The sequence below is a fragment of the Silurus aristotelis genome (assembly GCF_946808225.1).
Source record: "Silurus aristotelis genome assembly, chromosome: 4".
NCBI classification, from domain to species: Eukaryota; Metazoa; Chordata; class Actinopteri; order Siluriformes; family Siluridae; genus Silurus; species Silurus aristotelis.
Window position 1 is genome coordinate 31,759,734 of NC_139577.1, and position 14,730 is coordinate 31,774,463.

The window sequence follows — 14,730 nt, forward strand, 5'->3', positions numbered from 1 at the left end:
ACTATAAGTTTGTGTGTGATTTTTGAACATTGCATTCCAGATTTGGTCTCAATTTGCTGTTATTATAACCTTTACTCAACTGGAAAGATGTTCCATTAGAATATGACGTGAGCTTGTGTAGATTTGTGCTCATTTAGCCATAAGGGTGTTAGTAAAGTCAGGTAGCGATGTACGTGAGGTGAGGAGGCCTGCTGCGCAGTCTGCGTTTGCAGTCATCCCATAAGTGTTCAATAGGGTTGAGGTCAGAGCTCTATAGTAGAAGATCTTCCACTACAATCCATACAAAGCATATTTTCATGGAGCTGGTTTTGTGCACGGGGCATCGTCATCCGGGAAAAGGTTTGGAAAACCCTAAAAAAACACCACATCCAAAGACATCCTATACAATTGTGTTTGTGAAAACATTTTGGAAAAGAACTACATATAAACTCAGGTGTCCCATTTCTTTTGCCATTTTGTGTATATCTTGTTGATAGCATGCACACAAGAAAAGGATAATTATTAAAATTAAATTATAAAATATTAAATGAACTGCCACCTTAACGTGGTGGAGGGGTTGGAGTACCCAAATGACCCTAGGAGCTATGTTGTCCGGGGCTATATGCCCCTGGTAGGGTCTCACAAGGCAAACAGGTCCTAGGCGACGGGTCAGACTAAGAGCGGTTCAAAAAACCCCTTATGAGACAGAACAGATCAAGGACCGTGGCGTCGCCCGGTATGGCGCAGCCGGGGCCTCACCCTGGAGCCAGGCCCGGGGTTGGGGCTCGTATGCGAGCACCTGGTGGCCGGGCCTTCCCCCACGGGGTCCAGCCGGGCTCAGCCCGAAAGAGCGACGTGGGGCCGCCTTCCAGTGGGCTCACCACCTGCAGGAGGGACCGTAAGGGGCCGGTGCGAAGAGGATGGGGCGGCAGTCGAAGGCGGGGGCCTCGACAACCCGATTCATGGACACGGAAGCTAGCTCTAGGGACGTGGAATGTCACCTCGCTGGCGGGGGAAGGAGCCTGAGATTGTGCGTGAGGTTGAAAGGTTCCGACTAGAGATAGTCGGGATCACCTCTACGCACGGCTTGGGCTCTGGAACCACACTCCTCGAGAGAGGATGGACTCTTCACCACTCTGGAGTTGCCCATGGTGAAAGGCGGCGGGCTGGTGTGGGTTTGCTTATAGCCCCCCAGCTCAGCCGCCATGTGTTGGAGTTTACCCCGGTGAATGAGAGGGTCGTTTCCCTGCGCCTACGGGTCGGGGATAGGTCTTCTTAGTACCCGGCCTTCTTGGGGTCTCTGGGAGGGGCGCTGGAAAGTGCTCCGACTGGGGACTCCTTCGTTCTACTGGGAGACTTCAATGCCCATGTGGGCAGCGACAGTGACACCTGGAGGGGCGTGATTGGGAGGAACGGCCCCCCTGATCTGAACCCGAGCGGTGTTCAGTTATTGGACTTACAGTTTGTCCATAACGAACACCATGTTCAAGCATAAGGGTGTCCATCAGTACACGTGGCACCAGGACACCCTTGGCTGTAGGTCGATGATCGACTTTGTGGTCGTTTCATCTGACCTGCGGCCGTATGTCTTGGACACTCGGGTAAATAGAGGGGCGGAGCTGTCAACTGATCACCACCTGGTGGTGAGTTGGATCCGATGGCGGGGGAGGAAGCTGGACAGACTTGGCATACCCAAGCGTACTGTGAGGGTCTGCTGGGAACGTTTGGCTGAGTCTCCTGTCAGAGAGATCTTCAACTCCCACCTCCGGCGGAGCTTCGACCGGATCCCGAGGGAGGCTGGAGATATTGAGTCTGTGTGGACCATGTTCTCCACCTCCATTGTCAAAGCGGCCACTCGGAGCTGTGGCTGTAAGGTCTCCAGTGCCTTTCGAGGCGGCAATCCCCGAACCCGGTGGTGGACACAGGAAGTAAGGAATGCCGTCAAGCTGAAGAAGGAGTCCTATCGGGCCTGGTTGGCTTGTGGGACTCCTGAGGCAGCCGACGGGTACCGGCAGGCCAAGCGAACTGCAGCCCGGGGGGTTGTGGAGGCAAAAACTCGGGCCTGGGAGGAGTTCGGTGAGGCCATGGAGAAGGACTATCGGCTGGCCTCGAAGAGATTCTGGCAAACCGTCCGGCGCCTCAGGAGAAGGGAGCAGTGCCCTACCAATGCTGTTTACAGTAGAGGTGGGGAGCTGTTGACCTTACCTGGGGAGGTCGTTGGACGGTGGAAGGAATACTTCGAGGATCTCCTCAATCCCGCCGTCACGTCTTCCATTGAGGAAGCAGAGGCTGAGGGCTCAGAGGTGGACTCGTCCATCACCCAAGCTGAAGTCACCGAGGTAGTCAAGAAACTCCTCGGTGGCAAGGCACCGGGGGTGGATGAGATCCGCCCTGAGTACCCCAAGTCTCTGGATGTTGTGGGGCTGTCTTGGCTGACACGCCTCTGCAGCATCGCGTGGCGGTCGGGGACAGTGCCTCTGGGATGGCAGACCGGGGTGGTGGTCCCTCTTTTTAAGAAGGGGGACTGGAGGGTGTGTTCCAACTATAGGGGGATCACAATTCTCAGCCTCCCTGGGAAAGTCTATGCCAGGGTACTGGAGAGGAGAATACGGCCGATAGTAGAACCTTGGATTCAGGAGGAACAGTGTGGTTTTCGTCCAGGCCGTGGAACACTGGACCAGCTCTATACCCTCTACAGGGTGCTGGAGGGTTCATGGGAGTTTGCCCAACCAGTCCACATGTGTTTTGTGGATTTGGAGAAGGCATTCGACTGTGTCCCTCGCGGCGGCCTGTGGAGGGTGCTCCGGGAGTATGGGGTCCGGGGTCCTTTACTAAGGGCTGTCCGGTCCCTGTACGACCGAAGCAGGAGCTTGGTTCGCATTGCCGGCAGTAAGTCAGACTTGTTCCCGGTGCATGTTGGACTCCGGCAGGGCTGCCCTTTGTCACCGGTTCTGTTCATAATTTTTATGGACAGAATTTCTAGGCGCAGCCAGGGGCCGGAGGGTGTAGATGATGTTGTCGTGTTGGCTTCATCAAACCAAGACCTTCGGCAGTCACTGGGACAGTTTGCAGCCGAATGTGAAGCGGCTGGGATGAGAATCAGCACCTCCAAATCCGAGGCCAGGGTCCTCAGTCGGAAAAGGGTGGCTTGCCCACTTCAGGTTGGTGGAGAGGTCCTGCCTCAAGTGGAGGAGTTTAAGTATCTTGGGGTTTTGCTCACGAGTGAGGGAAGGATGGAACAGGAGTTTGACAGATGGATCGGTGCAGCTTCTGCAGTAATGCGGTCGATGTACCGGTCTGTCGTGGTGAAGAAAGAGCTGAGCCACAAGGCGAAACTCTCGATTTACCGGTCAATCTACGTTCCTACTCTCACCTACGATCATGAGCTCTGGGTCATGACCGAAAGGACAAGATCCCGGATACAGGCGGCCGAAATGAGCTTTCTCCGCAGAGTGGCTGGGCGATCCCTTAGAGATAGGGTGAGAAGCTCGGTCACTCGGGAGGAGCTCAGAGTAGAGCCGCTGCTCCTCCACATCGAGAGGGGTCAGCTGAGGTGGCTCGGGCATCTGTTCCGGATGCCTCCTGGACGCCTTCCCGGGAAGGTGTTTTGGGCGCGTCCCACTGGGAGGAGACCCCGGGGAAGACCTAGGACTGGAGACATAGACATCACTCCTGTCACTCTTCTCCACCCACTCCACCCTGCCTGCACTCTATTCTTCACTTCTCTAACACACTTTCCATTACTTTGCACTGTTGACCCCAGGTACCTGAACTCCTCCACCTTCTCCACCTCTTCTCCCTGCAACCGCACCACTCCACTGTCCTCCCTCTCATTCACACATGTACTCTGTCTTACTCCTACTGACTTTCATTCCTCTTCTCTCCAGCATGTACCTCCACCTCTCCAGGCTCTTCTCAACCTGCTCCCTACTCTCAAAAATAATCACAATATTTTTACCACATTAAAATCTTGACACTATAGTCATACGGCAAACATATATATTTTTTTTCTTTTCAAATCCTTAAACTATTTTTATACCCTTTTTTGTGTAAAAGAAATATTTTTATGCATTTATTTATCCATTTAGTCACAGTTTATGCGCAACCTTAAACATACAAGTTCTGTGAGAGAGCTGTTACTATAGAAATATTATAATAACATGTAATCTAGAATTCACCAAGGCACTAGTATAAGGGTGGATTTTGTAGAAATATCTTATAGAAACACTTGTAAATGTTCTAGTAAAAATGCAGTTAAAGCCTTTCCACTCATATATAATATTTATATTTCTACACAGAGTCTGTGTGAGTTTTGTATTCTTCTTCGATCCATGGACACTGCACCCTGATAATATTTCATAAATAGATCAACTAAATGAATAGACATAAAAAAAATAAAAAAAAAGTATTCACGTCCATTATGATCGATGTGAACTGTCACGAGGTCCATCAGCTGTTTAATACAACAGGCCCTTTTGCAATGCCGTCCCCTGTCCAGCTGGTTTCAGACTGCATTAGTGATGCCACATTACGCCAGGTATGACATGAATATTTTACTCATCCAGATGGCAAATCTGCAGCTAATTTAGTGACATTAGTGAAATATTGTCCGTGGAGTCCACCGTGCCTATTCAGGACATTAGCAGTATATTGTTCTAGCTGAGTGTAGTTTAGAGTTGAGATATTCCAGCCAACAAAATCTAAATGGACTCGAAACTACATTTACAATTTAACAAGGGTTGTACTTTTCAGGTTTCTTCCAATCCATGTTATAAAAAAAAAAATTCTGTACATTCAAAAGAGGTTTGGTTTTATGAGGTTATGGCTATTTCTCCTGAAGCAATCTCTTAACATCAATAATTAACTAACAGTAAAACTTAGCTGAGAAAGAATTTTCCTAAAATTTAAGCTACAAACTACATTATATGGACAAATTTTATATATAGGAAGGGTGTTTTATATATATTTTATAAAGGAAGGGTGTAGATTGGAGACAGGTGAAGGTGATTAGTATGAAGGCGAAGCACTGCGAGTGTGCAGAGTGCCAGGGGGGGCGTGGCTGGTGGTTCCCTGACATAGTACAATTACTTCCATTTAGTAGTACTTCTGCTACTACTACTACTCCAATTGCAACCACTTTTACTACTACTAATACAACAAACATTTCAATTCAGTTTTATTTGTATAGTGCTTTTAACAATGGAGATTGTCCCAAAGCAGCTTTCAGGGATGGCAGTGGCAGATATAAAGTAAAATATAAAGAAAAATGTTAGTGCCAATAAGTTTGTTTCTTATAATTGTATGCTTATCTCTAATGAGCAAACCAGTAGTGACTGTGACAAGGAAAAACATGTACTGTATGAGAAACCTTGAGAGGAACCAGACTCAGTAGGGAACCCATACTCATCTGGGTGGCATTGAATGTAGAAAATACTTCAATATCACAAACAGAGCATGAAATATCCTAGACAAAGGATGACATCTGATTAATTACAAAAGACATCTAGCCCTTCACACCATAAACAATCAATCACAAAGCACTGATTCTCTCAGTATTGTGACTCTGATTAGCAGGTAACAAGAGATTAGGTCTAATTTGCACACATTGCTTCATACACATTCATGCACACTCAATTATTCCGTGGTTAATCATATCATGTGATAGAAGATTTGTAGGATTTTGTGAAACATACAAGTATTTAAAACAGTATTTCAGTAAATCATCACATAAATTGGCCATCTCTAAGAAACTGAGATGCATTCATCAAACTCAAATATTTGCAGTATTAGTGCTAGAAATTTCCTCACAAAATCACATTAGTCAATCAAAAGTAATAGATGCAAACCTGGGGAAATGATTACACACAGTTATGTGAATTGATTCTACTAATATATAGTCGTCGACTTACGACCACGATTGGGACAGACAGACCGGTCGTAACACGATTTGGTCATAAGTAGAGTAGGCTATATGTACAGTACTGTGAAATTATGCCGGAAGCTGGTAAAAAAATAACGTACGCCGCGGCTAGCGATTGTGGTCGTAAAGTCGAATGGTCGTTTGTTGCATAGGTCGTCAGTCTGTACTGTGCAAAAGAGTGAAGGAATGCTGTAAAGTATATTATATATATATATATATATATATACATCTGACGGTGGACAAGTGTAACACCAAATATTGATTTGGTTTATATATAAGAAAGATATATATATATATATATATATATATATATATCTTTCTTATATATAAACCTGGTTTATATATAAGAAAGATATATATATATATATATATATATATATATATATATATATATATATATATATATATATATATATATATCTTTCTTATATATAAACCAAATCAATATTTGGTGTTACACTTGTCCACCGTCAGATGTATAATACCAATAATACTAACCAGGTGCAAATGATCATCAATTTCATATGTAGGGTAAAACGCAGTCATGATCTGAAACAGAAACAGAAGTTTCATGTCTCAGGATAAAAACTATGGCAAAACTGAGCACAGCATCAAGACGTAAGGTACTACTGCATCAGCAAGGTCTCTTCCAGGCAAAGATTTGAATGTAGACTGAAGTTTCAAGATGTTCAAAGAAAAGGGTAATGTTAAGGACTGTGGATGCAGTGTTCAGCCAAGGAAACTTAATGTAGCAGAGGAAAGACATATCATGCGTACTTTCCTCATCACTGCAAGATGTCCAGCAGTGCCATCAGCAATAAACTGGCAGAAACCAGTTTGACCCAGGCACACCTATCTACTATCTGGAGAATCTGGCCAGTAATGGTTTTCACAGAATTATTGTGGCCAAAAAAATGTGCAGAAAAATGGCAGCAGGTGTACTGGACTGATGAGTCCAAAGTTTAAATGCATGGATGGACAAAATATATATATTATACATTAAATTAATTGATTATATTAATGAGTGAGAATTAATCGTTATCATTTACATTGAATATTTATTGGTCATTAATCATTAATTAATAAATGTTCATCTGAGATTCTGCTTATGCAGATTTCTTATAAATCTACAGAAAGTTCTCCATCTGAGGAGAAATTCAGTGTTATTGTGCAAAAATAGCTGTATAACTAATTTCATAGTCCTAATTTAAATATATACATTTATAAATATAATTTTGATATATAGTATAAGTAATGATAATGCTCTGGAAATTTAGTACACTCACATGTGTATCCCTCCATACAGATTTGTGTGTTATTTGTTCCTCTAGTTATTTAAAACATAAATTAATTTATATTTAAAAAAAACCACCAAAAACTAAGGAAGACAGACACACACAATTAATCTTTTTGACTCTATACAATTTCTTTCAATCTCCTAGTGCACACAAACAGAAGGTAATGTTTTTAGTGTATGATAAAAGCTGCCCTGAGGTCTATAGGTCGCTCTGTTGTTATACAACCAACCTGCAGCAAGAAATGATATGATTAAAAGAAAAAAACTGAATCCATGTATACAGTCTTGTGTGTGTGTGTGTGTGTGTGTGTGTGTGTGGTGTGTGGTGTGTGTGTGTGTGTGTGTGTGTGTGTGTGTGTGTGCGATTACTGAAGAGATTAAGAGAAGAGAAAACACATTCTTTGCTTAAAGCCATAAGATTTATGATAAACCTCTTAAAAGATTTAGCAGACAGAGAAATCTAGATAAACCTATTTCTGAGGAATTGTTCGGTGAATTGTGTATCATGTGATATATTCTGTTGAGAACTTAATCCTTGTTTATTATTCAAATTATGGATCTAATCTATCTATTTCAAATATTCCAAATATATTTTATTAATATTATGTAAATAACTAACAGGCCATTCTCACATTCACAAAATGCAACTGTCAGAAAATCAACTCTTCAATCAAAAAGGTGATTTTTCTTGACAGTTAATTTACAATTCCACTTTAATACACACTTTATCAAGCAGCAAGCAATCAAGCAATAGGCAGTAAACAATTCTTCAAAAAACCTCCTGATTTTATTGTTATAAAAGTTACAGAATTGCTCTGGGTAAGAGACTCCCACTGCTGATCGATGAATAGAATATAAGTGTTAAGAGACCTGCTGATGGAGCTGGACATGTCACATTTGTTTCATTTACTCGTCTCTTCAATTTAACCTTGTTCGTTTACTTTTATATCAGTTTCTTTTTAGAGCAGGATAAAAGCTTGTCCAGTCACACCACAGAGATATTGCCATTGATTTTGAAATTAAAATGATCACGCTGGCCTTCATGGTTGGATGGGCAGGATGCTATTCGGGATTCTATGCCAGGCCCAGGCTACAGTAAGTGCAGATTTTGCAGGTAGCCTCAGGCTAACTTTGCTTTATTGATCCATTTGAGTTTTATTATATGTTTGATGATGCCACGGGTCTCTTTTGCTGCAGTAAATTATAAACACATCACCTACAGTTAAGGAGATAAATAGCTCCTGAAAAGCTTGTTGAACTGACGTTCTCCCCTTTTGTACTTTTAAAGATGCTTAAGTGGCTAAACGCTTCATTAAATGATGCTTTCATGCCAAGCACATAATCACTAAGCCAAGCAACATTTTATTTTATTGTCATTTATATTGTACAGTTTTTACTTCTGACTGAGAGCCAGGTCCAACATCTTGGAGCCAAAAATAAAAATTTTGAGCCAGGACTAATGTCATAATTGATGATTGTCCAACTCTCTGTGTCTCTTTATGCAGTAACAGTATTTCAGATGTAAAAATTCACAAAAGAAATATTCTATATTTGTGTTCTCATTTCTGATACAATACCACACTAATAACTCAACAGGATGTGAGAAAATAAAATATGTCCTGAGTTCAAAGTGCCTTGTTAGCCGAGGAACCTAAGAAACAAAGCTAGATGAATCAGCAAGAACGTTCCAGGATAGTTTACAGAGTTTGGACTGTTATGGAGTCATAAGTCAGTGTGTAAAGCAGATTGATCTGTGAGATTAGCCAGTGTGATGTAATAGTTTTCCCTCCAAAGTGTATCCAGAGTCCCAAAGCTCTTCTCATATGAACACTTCCTGGTTCCACCATCCCATCACATCCTATCATCACACAAAGTCCATTATGTCAGAGACTTGAAGATACACACCATCTGTTGGTGACTAATCTTATGATAACAGGCCCCACATTAATTTTTCATGATGCTCTACTAATTTTAGACAGAACAGGAACGCAAGGAATTTAAATAATGGATTTGCTCCAATCTGCTTTAATTTTATCAACAAATTGCATTCTGGGGGACTGTATTTGATGCTGGTTTAACCAGGCAGGATGAAATTCCAGCTGAAGGCTGTTTCATGTCATTAAATGTAACAAATGGATCTTAGTTCTCACTCAGTGGAGCAAAACATTTCCATAATCACGTATAACTGTATGACCTACAGCTAATTAATTACAATGAGACACATTGGATAAAATAAACAAAAGTCTTATTGGTATCTCTATTCACATATGTGTCACATACAGTAGGTTAAATACATTTATAAAGCAGATTATAAAGACAGACAGACAGACAGACAGACAGACAGACAGACAGACAGACAGACAGACAGACAGACAGACAGACAGACAGACAGACAGACAGACAGACAGACAGATAGATAGATAAATCTGCAATGATCCCACTTTGTGGTGCAAAAGGTGACAGTAGGTAAAGTGGTAGGAGGAAAAACTTTGAGAGGAACCAATAGTGACTTAGAAAGAAACCATCATCATCTGGGTGACACTGATTGTCCATTAATTTTTCGAAGTTTAACTGTAATGTAAATGTTTACTGATGGACAAATGAATTCAAAAACCTTTTCATAACAATTGCAGCTCTAAGCAACTATATCAATTAAGATAGATAGATAGATAGATAGATAGATAGATAGATAGATAGATAGATAGATAGATAGATAGATAGATAGATAGATAGATAGATAGATAGATAGATCAGTTATACTATATATTCAAGAACTTTCTACTTGAAAAGAATAACAGCATAATATTCCTGTCATCAGCTGCAGGATCTGTGAGATCATTACTGAGAAAATGTGCTTTGGGAAATTTACCCAGCTCAAGAACCTGTCACAAAATAATTGCTTTGGTCGAAAGGTAATTTTCCTCTTAGAGAAGTACAGATTTGTCTCTCTTTTGTATTTATGAAGGCTGGTAATTTCTGTCCTGCAGTTTTGACACAGCTCAGGGGTTCGTCTCTCTGAGGAAACGCAGTGTCCATGTCTAACTCATAAAGCCAAGGTCACAGAGTCACAGCAGCTGGAAAAATTTCATCAACCACCCACCAGGGCATTGTGGGTAACTCACAGGGTTGAAATACCTGCTCTTACTGCATTCTCTGCTTTCTCTAAAGTAATAAAGCAGAACACAAAACATAAAAGAGAAGGTCCCCTGGTGGTCTAGTGGTTAAGATGCAGCGCTCTCACCGCTGCGTCCCGGGTTCGATTCCCGGTCAGGGAACCATCCCCAGCCACTCTCAGTGCCGGTCCCAAGCCCGGATAAATTGGGGAGGGTTGCGTTAGGAAGGGCATCCAGCATAAAACATATGCCAAATCAAACGTGCGGAGGATCTGCTGTGGCGACCCCTAACGGGAGAAGCCGAAAGAAACTACTACTACTACAAAACATAAAAGAGAGTATTAATAGCAAATTATACATAATGCTTGATGTCAGTTCCCACAATGTGGAGTTATATAGGTTTTCAAGTGCCATTTTTATGACTACGCACTGATCTCTGTTTCAATAATCTATAAGTACACTATATTAACAAAAGATTGTGGATATGTGACAATTGGATTGGTATTTGCTTTTGAACATCCCATTCCACATTTAGTCTCCACTTGCTATTTTTAAAACCTTAAATCTTCTGGCTAGATGTTCCACTAGATTTTGGAGTGTGCTTGTGGAGTTTTAAGTTAATTCAGCCACAAGGGTTAAGATGAAGCCAGGTACTGATGTAGGTGAGGTGAGGAGGGCTGGGGTTCAGCCATCATTCCAGATTATCCCATAGGTGTCTAGTAGGGTTGAGGTCAGAGCTTTATAGCAGGGGATTTTCCACTCCAACACTTGTAAAGCATATCTTTATATGGCTTTGTGCACAGAGGTAGCACATAGTTAAGTGAGTGAGTGTGTGTGTGTTCCAGTTCCAGTTCAGTTCTGGGACCTCTTCCCTAATGCTAGGAGAGTGAAGAGTGTGGTCGTCTACAATGCAACTAGCTTTGTGGATGCAGCATAAGTGTAAATGTCCATGACAGAGGGGAGAGAGACTGTAGCAATTGACATCTATAAAACAGTACCATATGTATAGTTACATCTGTAAAACACTACCATATGCATTGTCACATCTGTAAAACTATCATATGTATAGTTACATCTGTTAAAATCATATGTATAGTCACAGTATCTGTAAAACACTATCATAGATATAGCAACAGCGTAAAACGCTATGATTTGTATAGTAACATTCATAAAACACTATTATATGTACTGTATAATTACACCTGAAAACATGATCATGTGTATAGTAACATCTATAAAACACTATGGAGTGTATAGTTACAGATGTAAAACACTATATATACTCTAAGTCAGGGGTCTCCAATCTTTTCCAGAAAGGGCCAGTGTGGGTGCAGGTTTTTATTCCAAACAAGCAAGTCCACACCAAATTCTACCTGTTCAAATCTAATCTTCATTTTCAATGACTATCAGGTGTGACCATTGATTGGTTGGAATGAAAACCTGCACCCACACTGGCCCTTCCTGGAAAAGATTGAAAACACCTGCTCTAAGTATTGGGACACCTGGTCATAAGTATGGTATGTGATTTTTAAGCATTGCATTCCACATTTAGTCCCAATTTGCTATATATATATATATATATATATATATATATATATATATATATATATATATATATATATATATATATATATATATATATATTTGTGTACCGTTGCACCCCCACCATACTGTTTGGTTGAATCTTTATATTTTATGTCATTGGGTGTTTTGGTTCTTTGTTTTTATTTGTTTGGACTTTAATGAAATCTTTTCTGCACTTGCATCCACCTTCTTGTTTCCAGTACATGACAATTAGCTGAAAACAAATCTGTCCTCTAAACGATAAAATAGTCAAAAGAGCTACTCCAGTTTACCTGCCTTGTAGCATAACATGACTGTACTGAAATCAATTTAATTAATTTTCATTTGTTTCTTACAGTTCATTGTGCTTCTTACAGTGTTAATGTGATCAAGGATGTATAAAGGAATGTGTACATTTATTTCTATAAGTTTGTTCCTCATAATTGTTTATCCCTAATGAGAGAGTGAGTGGGAGACTAATGCAAAGAAAAACTCTCTGTGATGGTATAAGGAAGAAACCTTGAGAGAAACCAGACTCAACAGAGAACCCGTCCTCATCTGGGTGGCACTAAATGTAAATTTTTTGCAGTTCTGTACTAGTTGAATGCATATGTGATTTCATCAAGATTTCTTCTTGAGCATACTTTGTTGAACTGTTATAAATGTTTAAAAGCTGATTGAACTTAATGCAGATAAACTGAATTTTCCTATATAAATGCAGAGTTTATATATTAAGATTGCTATAATAATATCAAATAGGCTGCTTTTTTTTGCTCTCAGAATAGCCGTAACCATTCATCTTAACCTTCTAATGTTTTTTTCTACAACATCCTATTGGTAATCTCTTAATGACTGGGTTTATTTGAAATACATAAGCCTCACTGGCATGCTATGGACCCAATTTGAGACAACTTTTTCTGTGTTTTGTGTTATTTTTTTGCATGTTTGTCACACTTTAAGGTTTTAGATCATCAAACTATTTTGAATATTAGTAAAAGATAAAACAAGTGAACACAACATGCAGTTTTTAAATGAAAGTTTTTATAATTGAGGGAAAAGAAAATCCAAGTGTGATGATCTGAAACATTAAAGAGTGACAAACAAAAGAAGAGGGGGCAAACACTTTTTCACACCACTGTATGTACATGGTCAGTACAAATCCTCAGGTATGATCCTTATACAACATTAAATCATGCTTGATTGGTATTAAAAGTTTATTTAGGTATTTAGATGGCAGCTTAGGATATTAGAATGTGTTCTCCATTATCGGTATCATTAGAATGATACCATTAATGTAGAACACATTCACATATTCTTAGCTACCATCTGTGTCACAGCGAAAAGGAAGATTAATCAGATTTACATTTACATACGTTTGTCTAGTTGTGAGGGAGCATCCTGCTTCTCCTCCCGTGCGCACCCCGTCCGCACGGAGCTCCTCGCCATCGTACTGATTGCACACACCTGTCACTCGTTTCACGCGCACATATAAGCACCTCACTCACTCCTCTCTGGTGTCCGTTATTCTTGCTACTGGACTTATGTACGTGCTGTCACTCGCTACAATTCGTTTCCAGCTTTCCCAGTCACGCTTCCCCCCCCCCGACGCACTGCTTGGACATACCTTCACGAACTCTCTCTCGTCAGTTTGGGAGTTTACAGAACGCGCTCTCTAAGCGCGCCCTGGCTTTCCCTACACGCTGAGAGTATTTGTGTTTTTCACTGCTGTGATTGCTGTAAAGCTTTGTTTTCTGGTGCTTCGGCTTCCGCCTCTATCACTGCCGCCTAACACTAGTATCTGAGGCTGTGACAGGATTTTTACCTGATGTGGTCTTCTGCTGTTTGATTTGCTGTACACTTTGAGATGTTTTTTACTTTATTACAGATTTCATGAATTTCAGGATTCAAGATGGCGGCACGGCAGTAGCTCGCAGCGGCCTCTCCGGATCCAAAAATGGTGCTTTCGCGATATTTAGCTCGACCTTTCACAATACATGGACACCAGACTCAGCTGTGTTCATGTGTACGACCATCAGACACTGCTACGGTACAAGCATCATGCAAGCAATAATCTGCATGATTATGTTATCAATAACCTTCTTGACCATCCAGCTAGACGGGCTAACCGTGCTTCGAGCCGACAAAAACGCAGCTCTGTGTGGTAAGACTCGCGGTGGTGGCGTGTGTGTTTATATCAACACGGAATGGTGTAGGAACTCTGTGCTAGTTTCACGCTATTGCTCATCGCTAGTGGAGTTTGCGACCGTTAGATGTACACCATTTCATTTACCACGGGAATTCACCACTGTTTACATTGTTAGAGTGTACATTCCTCCCAGCGCTAATGCTAAAGAGGCACTGAGTGAACTCTATGGCGCTATTAGCGACCTGCAGAATGCTCACCCCGACGAATTGTTTATTATCGCCAGAGATTTCAACCATGTAAATCTCAGGACTGTGCTTCCTAAACTCCATCAGCATGTGGATTTTGCAAAGAGAGGAGCGAACACGCTGGATCTTGTTTACACAAACATCCCCGGCGCGTATCGTGCGGAGCCCCGCCCCCATCTCGGATACTCAGACCACTGCTCTGTTATGTTAATTGTTAAACCTGGCCAGCAGGAGCTACTTCTGCTCTTTAGGACTGTTTTGAGTGCACTGACTGGGATATGTTTAGAGAGGCTGCAACCAATGGCAATTCCATCAACTTGGAGGAGTACACATCATCATTGACCAGCAACATCAGCAAGTGCGTTGATGATGTGACCATCTCCAAGACCATCACTACACGCTCCAACCAGAAGCCGTGGATGACTGCAAATGTGCGTGTGCTGCTAAAACAAAGAGACTCTGCCTTC